This window comes from Molothrus ater, chromosome 6, assembly GCF_012460135.2.
Source record: "Molothrus ater isolate BHLD 08-10-18 breed brown headed cowbird chromosome 6, BPBGC_Mater_1.1, whole genome shotgun sequence".
Lineage (NCBI taxonomy): Eukaryota > Metazoa > Chordata > Aves > Passeriformes > Icteridae > Molothrus > Molothrus ater.
Genome location: NC_050483.2, coordinates 3,921,604 through 3,944,846, shown reverse-complemented (window position 1 = coordinate 3,944,846; position 23,243 = coordinate 3,921,604).

Below are 23,243 nucleotides of genomic sequence, written 5' to 3'. Positions count from 1 at the left end.
AAATCTATTTTATAGCTTTTCCACCCCAACCCATGCTATGCAGCCAAATTATTTTGCAAATTGGTAAAAAATAAAATGAGACAACATTTTTCTTCAAAAATGCATTTTATTTTTCCTAGCATCTTCATACTAACAATGTGCTTCAACTTTAGTGTTTGTAACATTTGCTTTGTGATAAATTTAGCTATTATATTCATCTGTGTAACAACACTTCAGAGATGCTATTTAAAAACTGGAAGGTAAAATGCATCTTCATAGGTAGAAAGTTTTGATTTTTTTTTTAATGTGTCAGCATTGCAGGCTGACTTTTTTCTAAGGAATTACAGTTAGTGTCTTGTCAACAGATCGAGTACATCACTGAAATAATGTTCTTTGCTTTAAACCATCTGATCTGGATTAATTATCTATTACAGCATCAAATCAAATAAAAAGCCCGTGTTATTTTGCCGGTCTGAGCAGAATGAAATGCGATTGTTTCCCAGGGACAGCATAACTTCAAGACTAAATACATAAACCAAAGAACTGACAATGAGCTTTGTTTACTTGAGTTTGCATTTCATAGGGAATAAAACCCTGAGGACCATGTTACCTCTAAGAGGAATATTCTAAGCTTTGAGTGCAACTCTGAAACTTGATACTTCCGTTGCTGTGTGATACTTTTCTATTTAAAGAGCTACATGAGAAAAATACTCTATATTTTATTCATGCTATCATTCTATGAAGTATAATATAGTCAATTAATCAAAATTGAGTTTGAAACAGTCATGCAAGCATTACTTTATGAGAGTTTTCTCTCTAAGATGTCTGGCAGATCGATCATTCTGCCTTGTTTAAAAAAATCAACAACAAAACAACAATAACAACAAACCCCCCAACACTGCCATTATAATGACTGAAATTGTATGCCCTGCTAGTCAGTCACCCAGTAAATGAGTAGCAAGCCTTTTGCTTATCCCATCAGACAGTAGCTTAACAGATACTTCAGTAGTGGGAGGTAAAGGTTACATGGGCAGCTGAGTTTCAATTTACATTTTTAATAAAGGGCTGTGCCTATAAAGGTGGCTGGATTCCTTTTTATTTTTTTTTTTCCAGAGGAATTGTCTTTTTGTCTGAGTATAGTGAGGCACAAAGTGAAAATACTTAAATACTTGTCTTTTCCAGGTCCTCAGACTTGCACATATGCTTCATTTTAAGTACAATTTCTTATAACATTATTTTAAAATGCAATGACTGGCAATAAAATTAATCACGGACTTAACTTTCAAGGTCAGTGACTTTGACTCCAAATTGTCCTTAATGCTTTAGGGGTGTGTTAAAATTGTCCCCAAAGTGGCAGCTGTGGGGCTGTTCCCTGTCCGTGTGTCCAGAGTTACAGAGCTGGGCGAGGCGTTCCTACCTCCTGCCCAATTTGTTGCTGCCTCTCAAAGGAGAGAGATAGTAGTCGCTCTCCCTGGAATTAAATCAGGGTTAATGGAGTTATTAACTCATCCTTCAGAACGGGTATTTCTCTAAATTGCTGCGCACCATGACAGAAAATGAACTTCTGGATAAGTAAGGGCAGACATTTCAAACTGTGGCTAGCCCTGTCCTAAACTCTGCTGATAGAAATATCAGTGGGAGCTTCTACATCAAATTCTAAAGCAAGGCAAATGTTAAGTGCTTTGGAATAATAAAGAGTAGTTATGTACAACTGTAATCTTATATAAAATATTGTTTGAACTGTTTCAAGGAAGCAAAATGAACAAAAGTGGTATGTGCACAGTACCCTTAACATGGGTCTGTTTTATGTGAGAGGGAAAAAAATCACAAACAGATTTTTAACTAGAGCTCTCATAAATTCTCAGCATGTCATTCTGAATGTTGATTAAATTTCCACTTTTAAAAGACATAGTACAGATGTTAATGAGGGAGATACATACATACTTTTCTTTGCTCCTAGAAGCTGTGACTTTGTAGCCTTTTTGACAAAGATGAACATGCTTTTTTTAAAAAAAAAAGAAAAAGCAAACAAAAACCCCAAGAAGTTTTTTGGAAGCCCTGCTGCTGGAACAGCAGCATTTTCAAGCAATGTGAGGACAATTGTATGAGTCATGCCTGAGAGCAGTGGGATGATCAGGTTATTTGGGTCACACTTCTGTGCAGGTAGAGAGCTCTCCCACTGTTGTTAGCATTTACGCTCTTTTCTGTTACGTTTTTGGCTTCCTGTGGATTTCAAGTTCCTTTTCATCCGAAGCACGAGTGCAGGCTGTGTGTGGAGGGAATCCTTGGCCAGCTGCCCAGTGCCCACCCTGCTGCTCTCTCACCCTCCTCTTCAGAGCTGGGAGAGAAAAGATGGGCGACTGTGGGAATCCTTAACATCTGAGGGTTTTGCAAAAGACAGGCCTCAGAGACAGCAGAACTCTGATTAGAGCTAAGCAGTAGCTATAAGACTGGTCAGCAGAAAAATTATGTAAGAAGTAGAAAAGTAAGGACAAATAGAACAGTGGTCTGTGTATTAACGCTGGTCTAGAATAACTCCCTAAGCTACAGAAAAGTTTATCTAGCAAGATATTAGGAAGTTCTAAGCTTAATAATGGAGCTCTGTGCATTGTGTTTTAAGGCTTACAAGCAGGTATTGTAGTCAAAATAAGCAAGCATTGTTTTAACCAAAGGTACGTGTGCTTATAGTGATTAGATAGAACTACTGTCAATGTGCTTTTGCTTTGTGTGATTGGGCAAAAAACTTTTAAAGTAAGTTGTAACATTAAGTTCTTGGTCTGCTGCCTGGGATGTGAGCTGGTGGCATCTTCCCAATGTCATAACCATGTAAGGAGACTGAAGCTGGAAAATCAAACAGCTCAAGGCACGTTCCCAGCAGTCCTGTCCCATTTGTGATTTGTACTGAGACCCCGGCTGGCAATAGGGGAAAAGCTTCTGGCTCGTATTAAGGACAGGGACAGATGCACCAATTTCTGTCGTGGGCAAAACAGGCTCAGCTTGCGAGGTTAAACTATTTCAATGAAAATAGATTTGTACAGCGAGGTAAAAAACAGATTAAAGCACTAATCCCGAGCAGCGCAGGGAGAGGGGAGTGGCAGCTCCTCCTTCAGGCTCTCCCAGCACTGTATGCAGGGACAGTCACGCTCAGTCACGCCTTGTCCCTTCCCCTCCGGCTCCTCCGATGTCACGGCTACTTGTCACACTTGTCCCTCACTCCGGGTGCCCATTTTTAAGTGGTTTTATTTGTTTTTTTGTTTTTGTTTTTTTTTTCCCCCCCCGAGGCACTGCCAGCCGAGCCCGCGGGGCCGGGCCGTGCCTCCCCTCACACGGGCGCGGCCTAGCACAGGGCGCGGTTATAAAAACGCGGCACTCCTCCGTCCACCTGCTAATTGAGAGACCTTTCAAAGACAAGAAAAGGAAAATTATCTTTTAATTTTCCTTTTTTAGGCCTTATCCCTTAAAAGTGCTGAAATTGACAGCTTTTCCTACAAAAGGGAGCAATTGCTTGTGCTCCTGTTTTCTGTCTGCGCTGAGGCTGCAGGAAAAAAAACTGTGATATTTTATGATTAAGATATCCATCCTAATCTTAATATCAATCTTAATCTTATCAGTTTCTGGGATTGCAGTGTTTCTGATAGAAATGATGAGGTCTGGGTGTGCATCACCTCTCCTGACAGAAACAATATTGGGATATCCACAGAAAACCAACATTCTCATTGGGTGCTTCCTTTTTCATCTTCGAAAATCCAAAGTAAACACTAAACAATCAAATAAAAATATACAATTTAAATATGTATTCTACTCCCCTCACTCCCCCCAAAATTTTGGGATATCTTAGCTTTCATATAGTATGGGGGGGAGGGAAATCACTGTTCATCTTGACTTTGCCTGAAAATGCATTTACTTTATGTATATTTCACTAACCAGTTTCATGTTTTCATTAGACAGGAAGACACAGGCAAAAAATTCTCTCAGTTTTTTCAAAGCAACATTTGTTCCTAACTAATTTACTTGATCAAAAAGATTTTTCTCCTTAGTCTCATAGAAAATTCTGTAAACAGGGTGTTCTGTGGAGCAGTATTTATCTATGAATTGCACTTACATCAACAAAATCAATATCTGCTGGAAATGCCTTGCAGATAGCTGTGGCAGCGTCAATCATTTGAAAGTATCTTTTTATAGAAGGCTTCTCAGGCTGTCTTCTTGAACTTTCCTTTGAATTTTTTGCATAAAATAAATTAGTTCTTCCATCAGTAAATTAGAAGATTGAAGTGAGTAGCTGTTCAAATCAACATGTTGTTATCATTAGGCACTTCAGATCCATATTAAAATGTGGATATATTAGTTGTCTTTCCTCCTCATTCCCTCACACCTAATCATAAAGCTGTCTTAGGTGCACGATTTGCAGCTGAGCTGTAAAAAGGGCATCAGTCTCTTCAGGCTGCCAGGAAGGCACAGCTTCAGGTAGTTACTCTGGCCATGGGGTGATTGAACTAGGAGATGGAAAAAGGCCTAATGAAATAATGTTCTGGTCAGACAAAGCAGCTCATGGAAAAAAAGTGTTTCCTTTTGTTCTGGATGTTGTTTAATCTTCTGGCACTTAGCTTGCATAGAGCTTTGTATGGTTTAGCTTTGATCAGCTTCAAATGTGAAAGAAAAATCTGTGTGTTGGTTTCATGTCTCTCTCAGGGTGCTTTCCTGGTGTGCTTGGAATGAGGTTTTCTCAGCCTAATTTGAATCTGTTTTCCCTGCATTTGAATCAATCTATTCTTAACATCTTTTCTCCTTTCATGCATTGATGTCTGTGGTATGAAGAGCCATTCTTTAGAGTTATTGCTAAAAGAGAGTTTGAGAGTGTTTAAGGCAAGGCAAGAGTTCTTAACTACTTTGAACTTAGTAAGATTTAACTGTTATGTTTTTGTGTCAGCTGTGATTGTTAATGTGTCCCGATTTTGGTTCAAAAGCCACTGTCAATGGGTAATTGTTTTTTAACAAGTCAATCACATGTATTTATACATATAGAGAGACATCACCTCTTGTCTTTGTAAATATATTATTAAAATATCCAGTGTCTTGTATCCTTGAGCCCAAATAAGAAAAGTAACAGGCAAGGGAAAAGACTTGAGGCTTCCATTTACCAGTTGCTCATAGATAACTTCTTTCATGCTTCTCTGTTATGTGTAGACGTTCTCAAATCCCCAGGACCAAATAACCTTTTTCTACTATTAAATATTCAGAATTTTCCAGGGAGCGCTTAGGTGCTAACGGGAATGTCAGAAGCACAAGTACAACTGAAATAGCCTCTTGTAAAGTATTTCATTGCAAGTGCTTTAGGAGTGGTCACACAAATGCTTCTGCAAGCCTGTCAGGGTGGCGGTGTACAGAGGAATAGATGCTGTTATCCCAGGAAAGGCAAGAGAAATTATTTCCTTCAAAACGTTCTTTGTTTTGCTTGGAGGGAGCAGTTCAGGACAAACAGTGATTTGGGGACATGATCAAGTTCCTAAGCCAGGAGTTTGATTTAATATGTTGTCTTTTCTCAAAACACCAAGGGAATGAGTGCTATTAAAATGCTCAAGTTGCAGAAAGGAAGCACTAAAAGCTTGCAGTTTGTGAGATAAGCAAGTTTCATCTTTGAGTACCTCTATAAACTTTGTGAAGAGAAACCACAGACCACTTTAGGAGTAGTACAAGAGGGAAGAAAAGGGTGATGGAGTAGATAATTCTTAATACATAAATATGGTGAAAGAGCTGTTTAGACAAACTCTTTAATAAATAGGGTAGAGCAGATAGAAAGGAAATTGTGCTATTTTGTCACTGACTGGAGCTAGATGTGATCTAGAGATATTTCAACCTAGCCTCATCAAGGTTGATACAAATGTGTATTGAAACTGACTTGCTGATATAAAAAAGCACTGCAATCAGTATGTTTCTGAAAGAAATTGAAGTCACTAATAATGATTAAAAAAACAAAACAGTTCTACATTGGAAAATGAGTAATTTTTAGCCAAGTGTGTTTATTCAAATGTTTATAAAAGAAGGTTGTGTGAAGAAATTCCTCCTTTTTTGTGCTGCTGTGGTTGGTGCAGCTGTGCATGAATGAAAGTTACTTCAAGCCACTTCAACTACAGAAAGGAAAAGCCCCAGAAGGCAGCAGTGTCTTTAAGTGGTGTAGAGCTGTGTCACCTGAAAGCTATCTGTAAGGATATATGATGCTGCATCTTAGGGTGTACACTGGTGAAATTACTTTTTTAGCTGTGTGCCTGTATCTTAGGGCTTATTCAGAGACTTTTGGCCACAGTTTGTGGTTTTTCCTCTTAAGTAGCTATGGAATGACTGACCAAAAACTGCTGAAGTTGCTGAAAAATCTTATTTAAAATTGAGCTCAAGTGAGCCAGGTCTTGTCAAATCTTGAGTTGAAGCTGATGTCATGGAGCTTAAATAGTTCACAGAAAACTTTTCAAACCTCTTGCTTTTTAGAACTGTAATCTAGATACTAAACCATTTTTAAAAATCTTTTTTTTAATCCTTTCCCTCAAGGGCCCTTCATTCTGAAGTATGCTCCACTGAGTGATTTTAACACATTTAGGTGCGAGAACCAATTCATTTTCTCTCTGCAAGGTAATGATTACCGAAAAAAAGAGAAAATTATACCAGCTGCAATCACAACTCAAAAAGCAAAAAAAAAAACAAAAAAACCCTAATAGCAATCACATTCATCAAGATCTTAAGAGAATGTGGTTGTCCCAAGAACTGCTTGTGACTGGTAGAAAATGTGAAAATATTTATCTAGTCTTTAGGTTTGCTTGTGTATTGCTCTCAGTAGAACATTGTGTACAATCTGTGGACTTTTTAGAAGCTTTATCAGTTCCTTTATTGTGGGAGCAGCTTGGGAAAGCAGTGCCACGTGTGCCTCTCCCACAGGTGCATGAATGTCCCTCTCTCAGTAACACCTGCAGCAGCTCTGGCACCCACATGTGTGTGGCACACAACAAACAGGGTGAGCCCCAAGCACTCCAGAGCAGCACTCTGCAGCATTTGGGATGTCAGTGAGGAATTCTGGTTGCTGTTCTCCACGTTTGGATGATTGGAGAAGTGTGATTTGCCTTCCATAAACAGCTGGGTGGGTTTAGGTATTTTGCTTATTGTCTAAGTGCTAAAGGTTTTGCATGTAAACTCTTGCGACCCATCTTAAAATAAGAAAACTCCTGTAGAAGGAAAGTATGGTAATGTTTTCTGGAAAAGCAAATTTTACCAAGTTCTCTTCAGCTTTTGATAGCTCTGACTGAGAATCTGCTGCTTTTTTAACCTATATGAACCTATAAGGCCAGGAAATAAGACTTCTTTAAAGATACTGGGTTACATCTTGCCTCTTGGGTACAAAGTGGAACAAGGATGTGCTGTTTGTCTACCATGATAACACTTGGAACTAAAACCTTGGCTTAACTTGTGTTATTTCACAGCTGGATGAAAGAATACATTAAGAAAGATTCAAATCAGGATTTGAAGCACTGTGCTGCTTCTAGGGTAGCACAGGTCTAGGTGACTGTGTGGGACACCAGTAAAAAAAAAAAACCAACTCTTGCCAAACTTGACTGTTTTCAGATTCTTAGCCATTATTGGTGTTGTTCAGCTCATGGTGGCTGTGTGTGGTTGTGCAACCAAGGGCTTTGCACCAAAACCAGCTCTGATTGAGGCAATAACTGGGTAGGGGTTCATCCTGCTCTGCTGTTAGCAGTTCTAAACTATGATACAGATTTGGTCTGGGAAGCTGTAAGATGCTGTAAAGCAAGGAGAGGAGTGGACTGGAATGACAAGTTAGAAGATGTATCCTACAAGGGGTAGATAGCCATTATAAATCAGTTAATACTGGAGAAACACAGTAGATGTTGTCTGAACTCTGCTCTGTTAAAATAAATGGAAATTTTGTGATCAGATCCAAGGAAGAACAAGAATAAACGCTCCTGAAAGCCCTGTCCCTTGATGCCAGTTCCTTATCTACTTGGCATTGTTTAAATCTGTTGATGCACTCATAAATTGCCTCAGGAGCTGGCTCTTCTGTTTCTATCCAATACACAGTTGGACTGAGGTTTTCAAAGCAGATAATTCATTAAAACTGATGGGGAAAAGGGTTTCTACATTATTTGTATGTTTTGAAAAATTTAGCCTTTGGGTTTTAATGTGCAGTCTTTAATATGTCCTTAAGCAGAATTCTCACAGGGACTTTTGTTTGAGTGAAACTACACAGTTTGATCTTTTGGCAAGAAGGTTTTGCAGGAAACTGGTTGCTGCAAGCAGAATTTGTGCAAGAAAACTTCTAAAGTACATGAGAATAGACCTTTTCCCAATTCTAAGTAGCTCCATTCCTTTTGCTGATTGTGGTGGTGATGTTGTGGTAAGCAAGAATGTATTAACAGGTAATTTGAAATGCAAACAAGATGGAAATAATTGCTTCAGTTGGCATTCTACATGTTTCTAGTTGATGCTTTTTATTTCACAAAAATTTTTTTCTTTCATGTGCCATTATAATTTTAATTTTCACTGACTGCTTCTTACAAAATAGAGACAATGTTTGCAGGGTGGTGAACATAACTGTGTGTGTGTTCTGCTTCTGTTCTGAAGTGATGTTTCAGAAAGATGAGTGCCATGATTTCCTAAGCACCATCAGTAGTGGTGTATTCAGCTGAATCTAAACTCCAAAATTCTGTGTGTCTGTATATTTTTGCAAAGATATTTGTGACTCAAACCAACATGTAACTCTACTGTTAAGAAAATCCAATTTACAGGCTTGAAAGAAAGTAATGTTTTGCATTTTCTTTTTGGCAGTTCAAATGATACCTTATTTATTTTGAAGTGAGCCAGAGCTACTCTTCAGATTTATGTTATGTAAAACTGTTAGAAAATTACATATATCAAGAAAAAAAAAAGGCAAGATGTTCTGCTGTGATTTAAATTCTGTAAGACAAGAATTTCCAATTTTTTTTCCTTTTTTTTCAGTAAAATAGTGGTGATGGGGGCAGCATCTCACTCTTGAAGTCTGGAGAAAGTGTATAGGAACACTGTATTACATAATGCAGTGCTGCACTTGAAGTAGGCCTAAAGCTTTTGTTATTTAAAGCACAGGGAAATTGCAATCCTGGTAAATTCCAATACCAAAAAATTCCAGAGATGCCCTGCTCCCGTGCACCTGTTGGGGTTTTTTTTTTGCATCAGTACTCCTGGAGCAGGCTCTGATTTTGGAAATGCTTTGAACTGCAGTTAACCTCACTTCTGTTTAGAAATGATTCTCAGTAAAAGGTACTCTGAGAAGTGTCCACTGCCCTTTTGGATTCCTTCAGGACATTGAATGAGGGAAGTATCAGAAAAGAAGTAGAAGAAGAGGGGAAACACTTGATTAAATAATGAAGTCTGTGTGTGTGTAGCTCCCTACAAAACTGTCTTTCCTAACACCAGCGTATATTTTATTTCTATAAGAGTTCCTTGGTTTGGTGGTGATTTATTTGGGGAACTACCCAAACAAATGTCTGGTGGGAAAGGGAAGAGCCAGGTGGCATTTGTCATGAGATAGTTTTAAATTTTTCTTGCTGACAACAGTGGCAAAGGTCTGTATCACACTTAGGATTTCCAGGGTTCTCCTGACCTGTGGCATGATCCTGTCATACTTCTTGCTATGCTTTATCTGGCAAATCAATGATAAAATCCTGCCACAGGATTGGGGCTAGATTCAGCAGAATTCATCTCTGTTTTTACCAAGCGCCAAAGTTGAGTCTTGATCAAGAGGTATTGAGGAAATTCATGCATTATTTATGTCTGTCTGTGTGGAGGATGATTTTCACAATGTATCTGTGTACAGGAGTCAAAATGATTAATAGAAACAGAGCAGTCACTTTATAAGGAAGAGACAAGGCTGGGGAAAAAGGCAGCTAGGAGATAATAAGGCTGAAAGCTGATATGATCAGTGTTCACAAAATCATGAAGGTCATGGCTAAAATGAATACAGAGTTGTTATTTCCTTATACTGCAATGTTTGAGCTGCAGTGTATTGATGAAACTGTTAGAAGTTTGGTTTAAAGCTTAGGAGAAAGCACTTGGAATTCTGAGATTTATTGCCAAAGGAGGATGTAGAGGCAGATTCGAATCCATGGCCAACAAGTCCACACAAAGACACCAAGGGAATAGGCAAGGGTGTACTTTCCAATATCTTTCACTTAATAAGATACCAGTGAAACATCCCAACAGGGATATCCTTGTGTTCCTGCGTTTTTAATCTTCTGTATATTAAAAACTGTACCTATAGATAGACCCTAGGATTTGAAGGGAGATTTTCATTTCAGCTGGATTAATGCTTCGTTATTTCATGAGTAGCATAATAGGAAGGTCTATCAAGAGGGGTGGTTTCAATCTGAAATGTGCAGCAGAAATACAGCATTCAATAATTCTTCAGCATATTGTATGTGGATCAACAAAGGAACGCTAAGAAATTCTGAGGTAAATTTTTGGTGAATCTAAATATGACAGTGTGTTGGCATGGTAATCCTACCATCTTGCTGCTTTACTCTTGCTGTCCCCAAAACAGGACACTTGAAATACAAAGTACATTGCAGCCAGAGCTAGATGGGGTGTTTTGGTGGCTGGAGCAGGGGGTACTATTGTGGAACAGACATTTTTGCATAATCAAACAGGAGCTGGTGTGTGTTTGACAGCAGAACAATCATGGAGGAGACATCTCAGAGTCAACGTGATCTTGTAACAAACACCTGCCTCTGTGGGACCACAGGCTGTTGTGTGATTGTAACAGGAGAATTTCAGTGTTCTCACGTGCCCAGTACCACTTCATACAAAGGGTTAGTGTCTGACTGATGTCTCATAATGAGCATTTGTCTCTGGATCCCCTGAAATGGTGACAGCTCTGAAACAAGTGTCCTGGAGGGAGCTCTAAAGATACCAGAGATTAGATTCACAGATAGTGCTGTATGTTTTAATACCTAATATCTGATTTTGTTAATTTTCTATACAATGCATCCTTAGAGTTTGACAGGTCTTATCAAAGTTTCTGTGGTGTTTTCTTCTCTAACTTTAACCTAACCTCTATAAAAGTGAGGGCCTGTCCAGTCTTGGAAAATTTCAAGTGAACCTGATCAGCTTGTCATACTCCTCTGCTTTTCTTTGCTGTGCTGTACTTTTATCTATCCCTAAGGCATCCTAATTTACAACTCCTTTTTTACTAGGCTATTAAAGAGATTTTGTGCAGTGACTTTGGTTTATTATCTGATGCTCTGAAACACTGGGTCAGATAGAACAGCACTGCATCAACTGGAAATTGATTTGAGGCAGGGTTTTTGGGGTTGTTTGTTTTAGTTGTTTTTTTTTTTTTCCTGATTTGAAATCTGTCTGATAAATCAAGCAGTTGTTTTTTGTGACCTTGCTACATGGTAAAGTGGGCAGATGAGGGGAAAACTGCAGCTTCCTGGGATTCACTGTATGCCACAAACATGGATTTTCTTGTTGTTTCCTTTTATAACAAAGAGGTGGCCCTCTGCCATCAAAAAGTGTATTAAGAATCAGAAATTCATTATGAAAGAAAAAGGTGGTTAAATTGCAGTTGCAAATATTTTTTTAATTAAATTGTCAGACTTTCACTAATATGAATAGCAGAGGTGATCCCTTGTTGTGGGAGATTTTAATGAACTTTATTTATGGAATGCATGAACAGCCTAAAGTTTTTTTCCTTTATCCATCATTTTCTCATAGGGCATAAGACTCCTGTTTCTCTAGTTTTGATCAGCTGCAGCTGGAATATTTTTCAGCTCTGACAGAAAGATTTCTGACCTTGAATCAGTGATTCTGGCTGCTAGTAAAACCTGAATGGATTGCTTGGACCAGAGAACAATTGACAGCTGTAGCACAAATCTAAGTCTGCTGAACGCTGAATCTCTTGTGGTTGAGACCTCAGGCTGCAAAAAGCAGACAGTCCATCTGAAGTTTCATATTTTTTCCTGGTGAAGGATTTCTGAGAATGAAGTGGGAAGTTTTTTAGAAAAAACATTAAGAGGAACTAGATTCTGTAATGAGGTAATGGATAGGGTAATAATGGGATAAATTCTTAAGTACTTGATTTCTTACAGGAAAAAATCTGATTTCTAACAAAGAATTTTGTAATAGTCAGAAATAGAAGAGAATGCATGAGCTCTCTCACAAAGCAGAGAGAGGGCATAAAATACTGTCCTGGACACACTGGCAAAGGTATCTGTATGTCTTCTCAGAAACATCCAAGAGTTTAAGAGTAGGAGAAGAAATGTGTAAGGCAAGAAAATCCACAATTGTGGCTGAAGATATGTTCTTCCACCCTTCCATGCTTGAACTCTTTCATGAGATGGAATGGGGGTGTAATTTCTCTGTCTATTCTGTAGCACATCTATTAATAGCATTTTTTAATTTTCTGTAATTGCTGTCTAGTTTTTCTCGGCTGATACATGGTCTAGCTAAATAAGAGCTTGAATAGGTGGGTCACCATAAAAGAGGAGTAGTTAATGTATGGAGAACTTTCTGACCTACAGAACTGTGGCAGCAGGAGCATTGAGCAGTGCTGGCTCCAGGCTTCCAGAAACCGTTTCTGAGCAACAAAGAAAACTTGTTTGGTTAAAAGGAATGTGTTGTACATGTCACTCAGTTCTTGAATGAAAAACAAAAAGTTGTCAACAACTTGGATCCTTGTGTGTTACAGTTATTTCCCACTAAGAAATGATGTTTCAAATAACCTGGTACTTCAGGCTCGAGTGCCTTGTAAAAGCAGAAATATTGCCTGTGGCTGCATTATGATGTTGAAAATTGTGTGGTTCTGTGACTGCCAGTCCCATTAGAGGCTCTGTAGAGATCAATAATTGCTATGAAAAATCATGTTTTTGTGCTGGAAAACAGATGCTTTATAGACAGTTAAAAAATAAAAAGGCCCCACTTTTTCTAAATCAGAAAAGATTTATAACAAGAAATAGTTTTGGTTTTATACATTTGAATTAAACAATTCATTTACTTTTGTTGAGATTTAAGTAGTCAAGTATTATGTGTGCTCTCTAGCCAATATCCTTTTTTGTTCTTTGTACATTTCATATTATTGGATTGAAGCATTCTGCTGACCAGTGTCCTGCCAGTGAGGCTTTGTGTCAAAATTCCATCTGTGTTTTAAGGTAATCATTGCCTGGGGGGGATTTGTGACTGAAGAAGTCAGTGGGACTTGCTTTGTTTTATGTCCTGCTCTGCATGGACTAACAAGAGTATGAAAAGATTAAACATGGCTCCAGTGGCAGGTGATTCCAGGACTTAGGTTGGGATTTCTTGCTTCAGCATTAATTGGACATTTTATTAATTATGATTCATACCAACTGCTCAGAGTCACTGGAACCAGGAAGAATGGCTGGGCCTGGGCTCAACCCTTACCCTAGAGCTCAGTAAAGATTTAGTGATTACATATATGACAAAGATATTTCCAAGAGGAGTAGGAGCACCTCTGTGTCTTGATGGGGAAAATGCAGATATAGGACCTCCTTCCTTGAGACACTCAAAATTCACAGAATCACAGAATAGTTGAGGTTGGAAGGGACCTGTAGTCTAACCCAAAATTTAGTGAGACAAGACTGTAATAAGCAAGCTGACTCATCCTTCATATTATCCTTAATTTATTGTTGAAGTTATCCCTACTCTGAGGAGAAGATAACAAAAAGCAAAAGCATAAATTCCACTGTGAATTTGTAGTTTCATACTAATTTCATAAAAATCTCATAAACATCTGTGAGGTTTCTGTCTGCTGTTTCTTGGGAATTCCTTCCATAGGAACTAAAAATCCTCCCAGCTCCTGTGTTTGCAGACTACTAATCCAAGTCTGGATGCTGTTTTGCTGTTCATGGGAGCAAGTACCAAAATACTTTTGTGTATACTAAATGCTTGAACATGTGACTTTTTGAAGAGCAAACAATATTTATGTCCTTTCCTGATGTTTCAGAGGAATAGCTTGTATGATTAAAGGGAAATACTGCAGCACGTGGACCTATTTTCAAAATTAAACAGATTTGTGAATAAAAGGAAGAGTTTGGACACACAGAAAAAATAAAGCCCTGAAGCAAAGCAATCCATTATGAAATCCTTCAGTAAAAATATTCCTTTGATGTTAATTTTTATGGAAATATTGGTTAAAGTTGCATGTACTTTCCAGAGAGGTAGGATATGATTTTATGTTAGTTATTAAACAGGTCATTAATATTCAGTGCCAAAGTCATTATTTTCCAGCAAGTAATGTAATTCCAAGCTGTCCAGAGAGAAGGAGTGAGTCTGTGGTGCACATGCTTAGAAATGTGGGTATTTGTTAAGGTATTGGGTGTTCCTGGGCACTGAGAATCTGTCATCCTGAGAATGTTCTATTCTAGTGCATTTTAATGAGCACTGCTGAAGCTCTGAATGGTCTGTCAGCACTTTTATTAGGCATCTTATTATTATGGAGTTTATAGCTTGGCTGTAAAGCCCTTGCTGTAGGCTAAAAGTAGTTAAATAATACTTTCAGAGTGCTGTTTTGTGCCAAATTTAATCCAGATAGCTTTAGGCATTTTTCCATGTTCGTATCAGAAGGCAATATTCAAGTTCTGATTGAAATCTTTTGAAGTAGGGCAAGGCAAAATACAAATGGCCTAGACCTGCAGCTTCACTCACAGGAGGCAGTAAGACAGCCTAGTGCAGAGAATGTATTTTTCATGGAATAACCATATACAGGGACTGCAGCAGTGGGACCCAGTGCTTCAGGGTGAATGATAAAGTCCTTATTGAAACAGAATCCTGGTTTGCCTGGGTAGGGTCTTCAGAACTGGAGTACCCTGAGGCAGGCTGTGAAAGCTCTGAATGACTCCCTCTGACAGAAATAGATGACATTGTTTCAAATAAAAACTATTAATTTGAGATGCTCTTGAAACGTCCTGTTACTTTTTTTCTGAGTAGTACCCAGAGAACAGCTCAGCAGTGTAGGGAGCTTGCAGGACTCTGTTTTCCCTTTGTTCATGGAACAAATGCTCTCATTTTGTACACCAGCAATCACAGTTTGCTGGGGCTGTTCTGCCAAGTCAAAGCAAAGAATTGTCAGGAGGAGGTGACAAAAAGTACTGCATCATTTTATTTTCACTTCAAGACCTTGGACATGGAAGTGTACCCCTCTTAAACTTAATAAAGATTGTTATCAGAGAAGTTGCATAAGCCTGTTGCTAAAGAATCTAATCTTAACAGATAAAAAAAAAGATAAAATATAATATGTTCTGTGAAAACATACTGAGTGCTTGTTTTATTTCAGTACAACATGAGGGGACAGATTGCCACATGGAGTACATGTTGCTTCAGTAATTCTCACAAAGTCTTTTTATCAGCTGACAGTCACAGGCAAGTTCCTGAGGGTGAAAAAATGTCCCCATGTTCTTGTCAGCAGTGCTATGTCTGGAGAAACTTTTCAGAACTGATTGGCAGTGCCTTCCTCCCTAACCAGCATGCTGTGGAAATCTCTGGTTGGTTAGAAGAGCTCTGTCACGTAGCAATGTCACCCTGGCCATGAGTTCCAGTCTGTGCAGGCTCCTGGGTGTCAATGGACACAGCTCTGGAGCAAGTTGAAATAGAAGTTGGTAGAGGTAGACAGGCTTTATTAACCCATTGGTGGTTATTTGCCGGTTCTCTGGTTTTGGTTGTTTTTAAATTTTTTTCTTTTTTTCCCATAATATTTGGTCCCTGAAAGCATGGGAATTCAAGGAAGAAAATCAGAACCAAAGGAGTTCTTCCTTTGTACATCTCTTTTATTTACCTTTCATCTTTATTGCTTCACCTGTGTCCCAGCAAAGGCAGCTGCCAGTTCCAAGACAAGCCATCACCTGGTAAATAGTTTCAGGGAGCTTCTGTGAGAATCCAACTGCAGTGGAGCATGAATTATATAGAAATCCAACCTATGCAATTTCTGGCTGAAAGCTGATTTGTAAGTTTTTGCAGGTTAAAGAATTGTTTTTAAAATTAGCAATGAGTGAATATTAAAGGTGAAACCCAAGCACCTCTGAACACAGTCAGGAACCTAATTCTAAAAATGTGGGTGTGATTAATTGCATCAGGCTATTAAGCATCACAACTGCGCTAAATGTTGGACAATGTGAGAGTATCAACCTCTTCAGTTCTTCCACTTTATTACAGTGGAGCGTCCTCTCTGTGGTAGCTTTCAATTTGAACCACAGGTTATTCCTGTTGTTGAGTTTTCATCAGACCAATGGAAAAAGGAAAAAGATAAAGAGCTCTAAAAGATTATTCAGTAGTCTTTCATCTCAATAAAAACTAGGTAGATGACATTCAAAATCTCTCAAAATTTCTCAGACTTTGAGAGCACCTTCAAAGTAAAGGAGCTGTCAATTGTAATTTAAAATATACCTTTCCTCCTGTCCTGCTAAAGAAACTTATTTTTCCAGCATCCAAGGCAGCTGCGCTTGCCTTCAAGTGTTTGCTTCGGTATATTCCTGCACAGAAAATCTAATATGTGGTTGCTGAGCTGCATAGTTTACAAGAGCTCATCTACAATGTGGAGAGTTTTTCACTGTATTGATTTGTGGAAACAGGACTGGTTTTTTGTCCTTCAGTATTTAATTTGTTTTTGGTACTCTTTTCATGAAGGGTTATTTTTGCCATGCATAAAGTGGGTTGCTTTGTTCTGTACATATATTGAAACATAAGGTTTCAATTAAATATCCAACAGAACAAAGATGAAGAGACATGGATACTTCAGGTACAGACAGCTGGAGCTAAAAGGTACTTACATCACAGGATGTGATTCAGTCTACAGCATTAATCTCTGTTCTATACCTAGAAACATTTTTTCAACTTGAGGAAATGCTCTTATTTTTGAGCCTTTTTGATGCTTTCGTGTCTTTGAAGGAAACTGGTCAACAGTTTTGGAAATGTTAGGGCTGGAGGAGGGAGACTGGCATAGAGGGTGGTCATGTTTTCTGTGCTTCCTTAGGCAATCAAGCTCAAAATGAGCAGGGAGGTCTGTACTTACACCGAGTTTGATTATATATTTCAAAGCCCAACTTTATGTGGAAGTGCTTTGATGAATTTTTAAACAGTCTTACAGAAATTCTGGAGAAACATTTGTACTGCCTGTTACTTCAAAAAAGTAGTACTCAATTAAGGTACTTTTTCTTCAGTTAGTAGTTTTTTGCTTGTTTTTTTTTGTAAATCCAAATGCTAACTTTTCATAATTACATCCTTGTTTCAGATGTGATGATTGAGCATAAGAAAATTAGAGGTTTAAAAAATATGTATATTCATATAATATGTATATAAAGTCCACTGGGATAAAAGAAATATGGCTGTAGTTTTAAATAAATTATTGAGGCACAGGATGAACACCTTATTTACATCATTGCAGATCCTTATCAAGTCTATCTCAGTTTTATGAATGTGCAGAAACAAATTCTGTGCCTGAGAGACATTCTCCAGGTGGGGTGATGTGAGGACAGAAGGAAAAAATTACATTCTCTTGGATAAATACCCCAGTGGCTGCTAAGGGCTAGTCAGAGGAAATCAGGAAGAAAATTGATGAGATTACAAAAATAAAAGAAATATGCCCAAGAGGGGGTGTTTTAAGTGCTGGTGAGACAATTAAAAAGGGAAAGAAGAGAGTGATAGTGAGCTATACACAGGTTCTCCTACTTTCAGGTGATGACAATCCTGCCAGCATCTGCACTGCCTGTTTGAAAGGGTATAGTATTCATTTAGACTTCTGAACTTGTAGTATTTATTGTTAGCTTATATCTTACCTTAAACAGCTCTAACTTTTCCAGTAGTCTGAAATATGTCAGACTATTGTTATATAAGCCCTGTAAGCAGTGCTGATTAGACAGTGCCTCTTTTTCTAGCTCAGAAGCAGAAAGAACCATTAGGCTTATCCAACGTGACTTTTTGCATCTCACAGTCCATTACGTTTCATCTGGATACCCTGTTTTACAGATGAAGACTGCAGTAAACAAGTAAATTAAGCCAATTAATCTGGGAGATAGTACTTTGTACAACACACCGAGTAGCAGGGATCAAGATGCATTTGCTGTCAAGCATCTGCAGCAGCCAAAAAAATGGAGTGAGATATACCAAGGTGGAATCAATTGCTGTTTGATAGATATTTCTGTTGCATTCCAGCTTCCCCTTAATCTGGGATCTTTAATAAAGAGGCTACCTGACAGCTGGAGATGTTCTTATTTTTTTTGTTATCAACTAGGATTTCTTGAAACAATAATGGATGTCTCCAAAGGCAAGAGTAGTGATAATTCCATGAGTCTTTCTGCTGGTCTTGTGGCTTGGAGTCTGTGCTTGTGCCTTCCATTTGTAAATCAAGAACTTTAAAAATTTATTTTAAGGGGTTCTGTACCATTTTATTGTAAATCCCTTCTTCCTTTGGTCTTTAGAACAGTTGCAATTGGTCTTTTACTTGTGTTTACATGAGTCAGATGGTGTTACAGCATTTAGCTGCATTCTCTTTTCCTCAACTTGTTTTTTCAACTTCCCTGACAACCCTCAAAGACCTGTCCTATGGTAAGGGATTTTCTGAGCTTCATTTTGAGATATTGCTCTTAGAGGAAAAAGGCAAACTCCCCAAGAAGGAAAAAAAAAAAAAAAAGCTAAAAATGAATGCAAAATGCACCTTAAACCTTTCCTAAAAGATTGCAAGCACTATCAGCTGTAGTGTCAATGCCAGTGCAGGATGTGGCTATCCAGTGGAACCTTGAGGAAGATCATCAGGAGAAAGGAAACATGGCCTCAAGCTCCAGGCTCACATTTGCATCTTTCAAATTTGCACAATCTGCATTTGATTAAGGTTTGCTGGCAATAAGGCAGACCTTAGTTCAGTTCTGTCTTTAAAATTTCATAGGTTATTCTTCCTGAAGGTAACTAGAAATTACAACATGCTTGGTGTTTCTGAGTAGAAGAATTGCTTTCAGCAATTCTGAGCAAACTGAGAGAAAACAGGAAATGTCAAATAATTTGGTTTATGAGAAATTTGGCTTTCTATTTCTGCTGTTTAGCAAAGGCTCATATCTTGAGATGGTCTAATTCCCAGGTTACACCACCCTCACATCTCCACAAGCTCTTGGATCTAGGGAGAAAGGGAATGCTGTGCTAATACAATCCATGTCTGTGGCTTTGCATACTTCATATTTCAGGAACTACCTAAGTAAGGTGAACAGTGGTAACCTTAGTAAAAAGCAGGTGTTGAGCCATTTCCCTGTGTAAGAGCAGACATTTATTTATTTATTTGACCATATTTTCCCTGCTGGTTCACTGGCAGGATGTTCTCAGCTTGTGGCGCACTGAGTGAAATTTGTGAATGTAAAACTTTCTTAAACTATCTTAAGTTCATGACTTTAATTTTTCAAGACTTTAAAGTACTTTTGACAACTGCCAGATAGCTCTACAATTTACCAGAAAAAGACCATCACACTGTGAAGAGACATTTAAGTGCATATTTTTTCATGCTAAAAATAAATCCAATTATCATTCTTTGTATCACAGCAGGCACTTTACAGAAAACTAATTTGTGAAAACAGAGAAAAGTATGCCCACCAAGGAATATATTTTAAAAATCAATACAGCAAGTAGATGTATATAACTTCACTGCATCTATTCTCTTTTGCTGTATGTTTTTATGTCCCCATTCTGTCAGTCTGCAGTTTTAAACAAACAGTTCCAAATGCCACTGATATTTTTGCTTAAAAGACAGAATCTGTAACCCTTCAGAGATTATATTAATAGCTGCAGCACTTTGCTGTACGTGGTATTTTAGCATTTTCCTTACATGCACAATCTAGGAGCACTAAATCTGTAATCACTAACCTTTCTTTTCTTACTAAAAAGTACTCTTAAATTAAATGATGCATTATTAATAAGCATTCTTTAAAATGGAACCTAGGAAAGTTACTGCACTTTATATTCTATTACAAAGAATGAGCTGCACTGAATTTCTCTGTCCACCTGTTCTGGCATTACAGTGCTTCCCTGTTTATTGTTCACATGATTTATTTTAGCTTAATTTTTGCTATCTTATAGCTTATTCCTTTGCAAAAATATTCACATAGGCAAAGGAATTCAAGGCCAGGCTGGATGGAGCCCTGAGCAACCTGGTTTATTTCATAAACATATCCAGTAGGTATCTTTAGTTTTTAATCCATACATTAAAGCATAATAATCAAGTAAGATTATCGTATCCAAAGATACTTTTCCAATCCTCTTTATTTTGGGGGATGGGGAGGGTATTTTAAGGAAGGAGTGTTATGTAAACTTTCCATGCTCTTCAGTATTACCTGGATCTTTTAAAGCCACTGCTGGAGCTTTGTGGTGCCAAGCCAGAGGGAACTTTGGATATTTTAAATAATTTTCTCAAAGTTTGGACACAAGTGATTTATCATCAAATCAGTACCTTAATATGGCATTGATTAGAGAATGTCATATGTGCAAATCTATTATGAGTTTTGCATACTTTCCTCTTCTGATGTTATGAAAGCATTGGCATGCATGATTTTAGGTTAGTTTCTTCTCAGAGAGGAATAATGTCTCTCTAGTGGGCTGGTAATGAAAGAAGACCTGCTTGGAACATTTGCAATTTATGCAGCTTCGTGGGAATGTATTTTGTAGACCTATCTGGGTAAATAAAGTAATTGCTCACCATGGCAAATGTCTCCTGAATTCCACAGCTCTCAGGAGCTACCAGTTTTTCATCTCAGATGGGTAACTGCCCTGAGTTTTGAAAAGTCTGCTTACCTGGACTTTAACTCATGTGTTCAGCTCTCATTTTGCAGAATATTTACGGTGTAATACATACTATAGCATGCATTTCGTGGGCTCATTCAATGGCCATTGCACACAAAGAGGAGATCCAGGATATTGTAAGATAAAGTCAGTTTATCTTGTAAATGAAGCACACTGATGATTTTGGGGAGATAGAGGCATGAAGCATTTTAAAAATAGCTTAAAAAAGAAAACATAAAAGAAAATGAAAATTTTTTTGCAGGGCTTTCGTTGTGTTAAAGAACACAAAGCTTGTGTTTGAAAAATGCACATATGCTTGGACAGCATTGAGATTGACCTTGTGCATGGAGTTTTTGAAATGGTACCAAAGGAAATGTTACATAGCTGAAGTATGATAAAAAGATTTTTCTGTTTAACTGTTCAGTGGAAACATAAGACATGTTGGTGTACTCCTTGAGTCTTTTCTCCAATATAAAATTCTGAATCCATATTATACAGATTATCTTCCAGAAGCATTTATAAACAGAGCAGTGCTTGGTGCTAGAATGGTTGATGTGGTGATTCAAGCTTCTCTTTAGAGCTGTGGCTGGAGGTAATGGAAAATCCAGGTGTGCTAACAGTGCCAGAAAAGCTGGAGCAGATTGGCTGGAAGTTTTATAGGCACTCCAAAACCCCTGCTGTATTCTAGGCACTGGCTTTGTTGACTGCCTAGTGGTGAGTCTGATTTGGAGGCATTAGACTTCCATAGGTCGCTAAATAACTCAATTTCTTGGGGGAAGCAGTTAGGAATCTGCCTCTGTACTAAGGTTTATATTTTAAATTAGTTAACTTGCTGGTTCCTGGGATGATGCATTTCTGCCTCCTGATTTCTAAATAAGCCTTTTCACATGCTTGTGTAATGTCTAGCAGCAGTAACAGGTATTATCCGTAAGCAAACACCAAGGAACAGACTGGTGCATTTGTACTAGGCTTTAGTTTGGGAATTTTTCTTCTTGCTGTCACATCAGGAACTCTGGAGCTAAAGAGAAATTTTCTGTTTTGACCAGAAGGCTTTGGTTTTTTTCAACCAAATAAACAAATCTTGGCACACCTTCAGCCATTCTTTTTTTTAAGGCAGAATTTCAGATCAAAACAAGGGAAGGTGTCATTCCACGTTCCCTTACGCCACAAAAGTTACAGTAGGTTGGGGCTAATGCTAATATTCCCCAAGGGTTGGATATTCCAGTACAAAAGCTGGCCTCTTCCTAATCTAAACACAAATTTAAGTCCTTAAACCTCCCTTTCCTGAGTACTCTAAACAAAATTATCTCCATTTTGAGAATATAAGTGGGCACAGGCTTAACAGCTTTTAAAAGTCTCAGCTTGGCTTTACTGTAACATCTGAGATGTTTGCATTAGGCAGGAAAACTGTTTATCTTTCCATCTCATCATGACTGCCCTTGTATTATATCTAGCAGAATTTTGCTCTAGCTGTCCAGCTGTGTAAATTTGTTGCCTGAAAGAGAAAACTTCATATTTAATGATTGAGCTTTTGGAAAGTAAATGATGTGATTGTTGTAGCATTAATCTTTTCAACTTATGTCAGTTGATTTCTTTGATTAAATGACAAATAATTTTCTTTTGTACAAAGCTATACATAGAGCTTCCAGTTTCTACTTCCACGCTATCTTTTGGGACCTTTTGGTGCAATGATTAAAGACCTGCTTTGGAGTGGTTTTGATGCCTTTTGACAACTTTCCCCTATTTCCTGTGGCTGTGCTATGCATTGCAATCTGTCAAGGATAAATACTTAGCCAGAATAATAATGGACTTTATATACATTATTCTGTAGGTGGTATAAAATACATGAGCAATTTAAAGAAATCTTGAGGGGCAGTGTCATTTAAAATTCCATGAAACACATTGCTGAAGTTAAACAAGTCCCAGATGCTTTCATTTGCCATTCTAAAGAAAAAAGAGTTGTCAGGCAAGATTTCCCAACTTAAAAAGCTCAGCAGAAATGGAAAGTGAGAAGTTAAAAGGGAGCAAACCTGTTGGGAGAGATTGCCCAAACAGCGAGTGGGTGATTGGTGCCTCTCAGGGAGGAGTCTAAATACCACAGAATATTTGGGGTTGAAAAGGACCTTTAAAGACCATCTAGTCCAGCCCCCACTCCTCCTTTATCTCTTGGCTGTTTTCAGCTTTACTGCCCCAAGGAGAGAAAAATAAACAAATAAAGCAAAGCATCAGAACCCAACAGTGATGTTTTTCTCTTTTATTTAGGGTGAAAAAAGGCCTTCTGAGCATACAGAATGGCCAGGAATATAGAGCACTGCCATGTAACCATGACAGAAATTCAATGCTTTGCTATATCCTCCCGAGAGAGAAGGAATATGCAGGGTGGATGGGTGCACACTCCTTGCTGTGTTTTGCACACAGGGTGTCTATTTCTTTGGTGTTTGTATTTGGGGCTGTAAGAGGAGCTC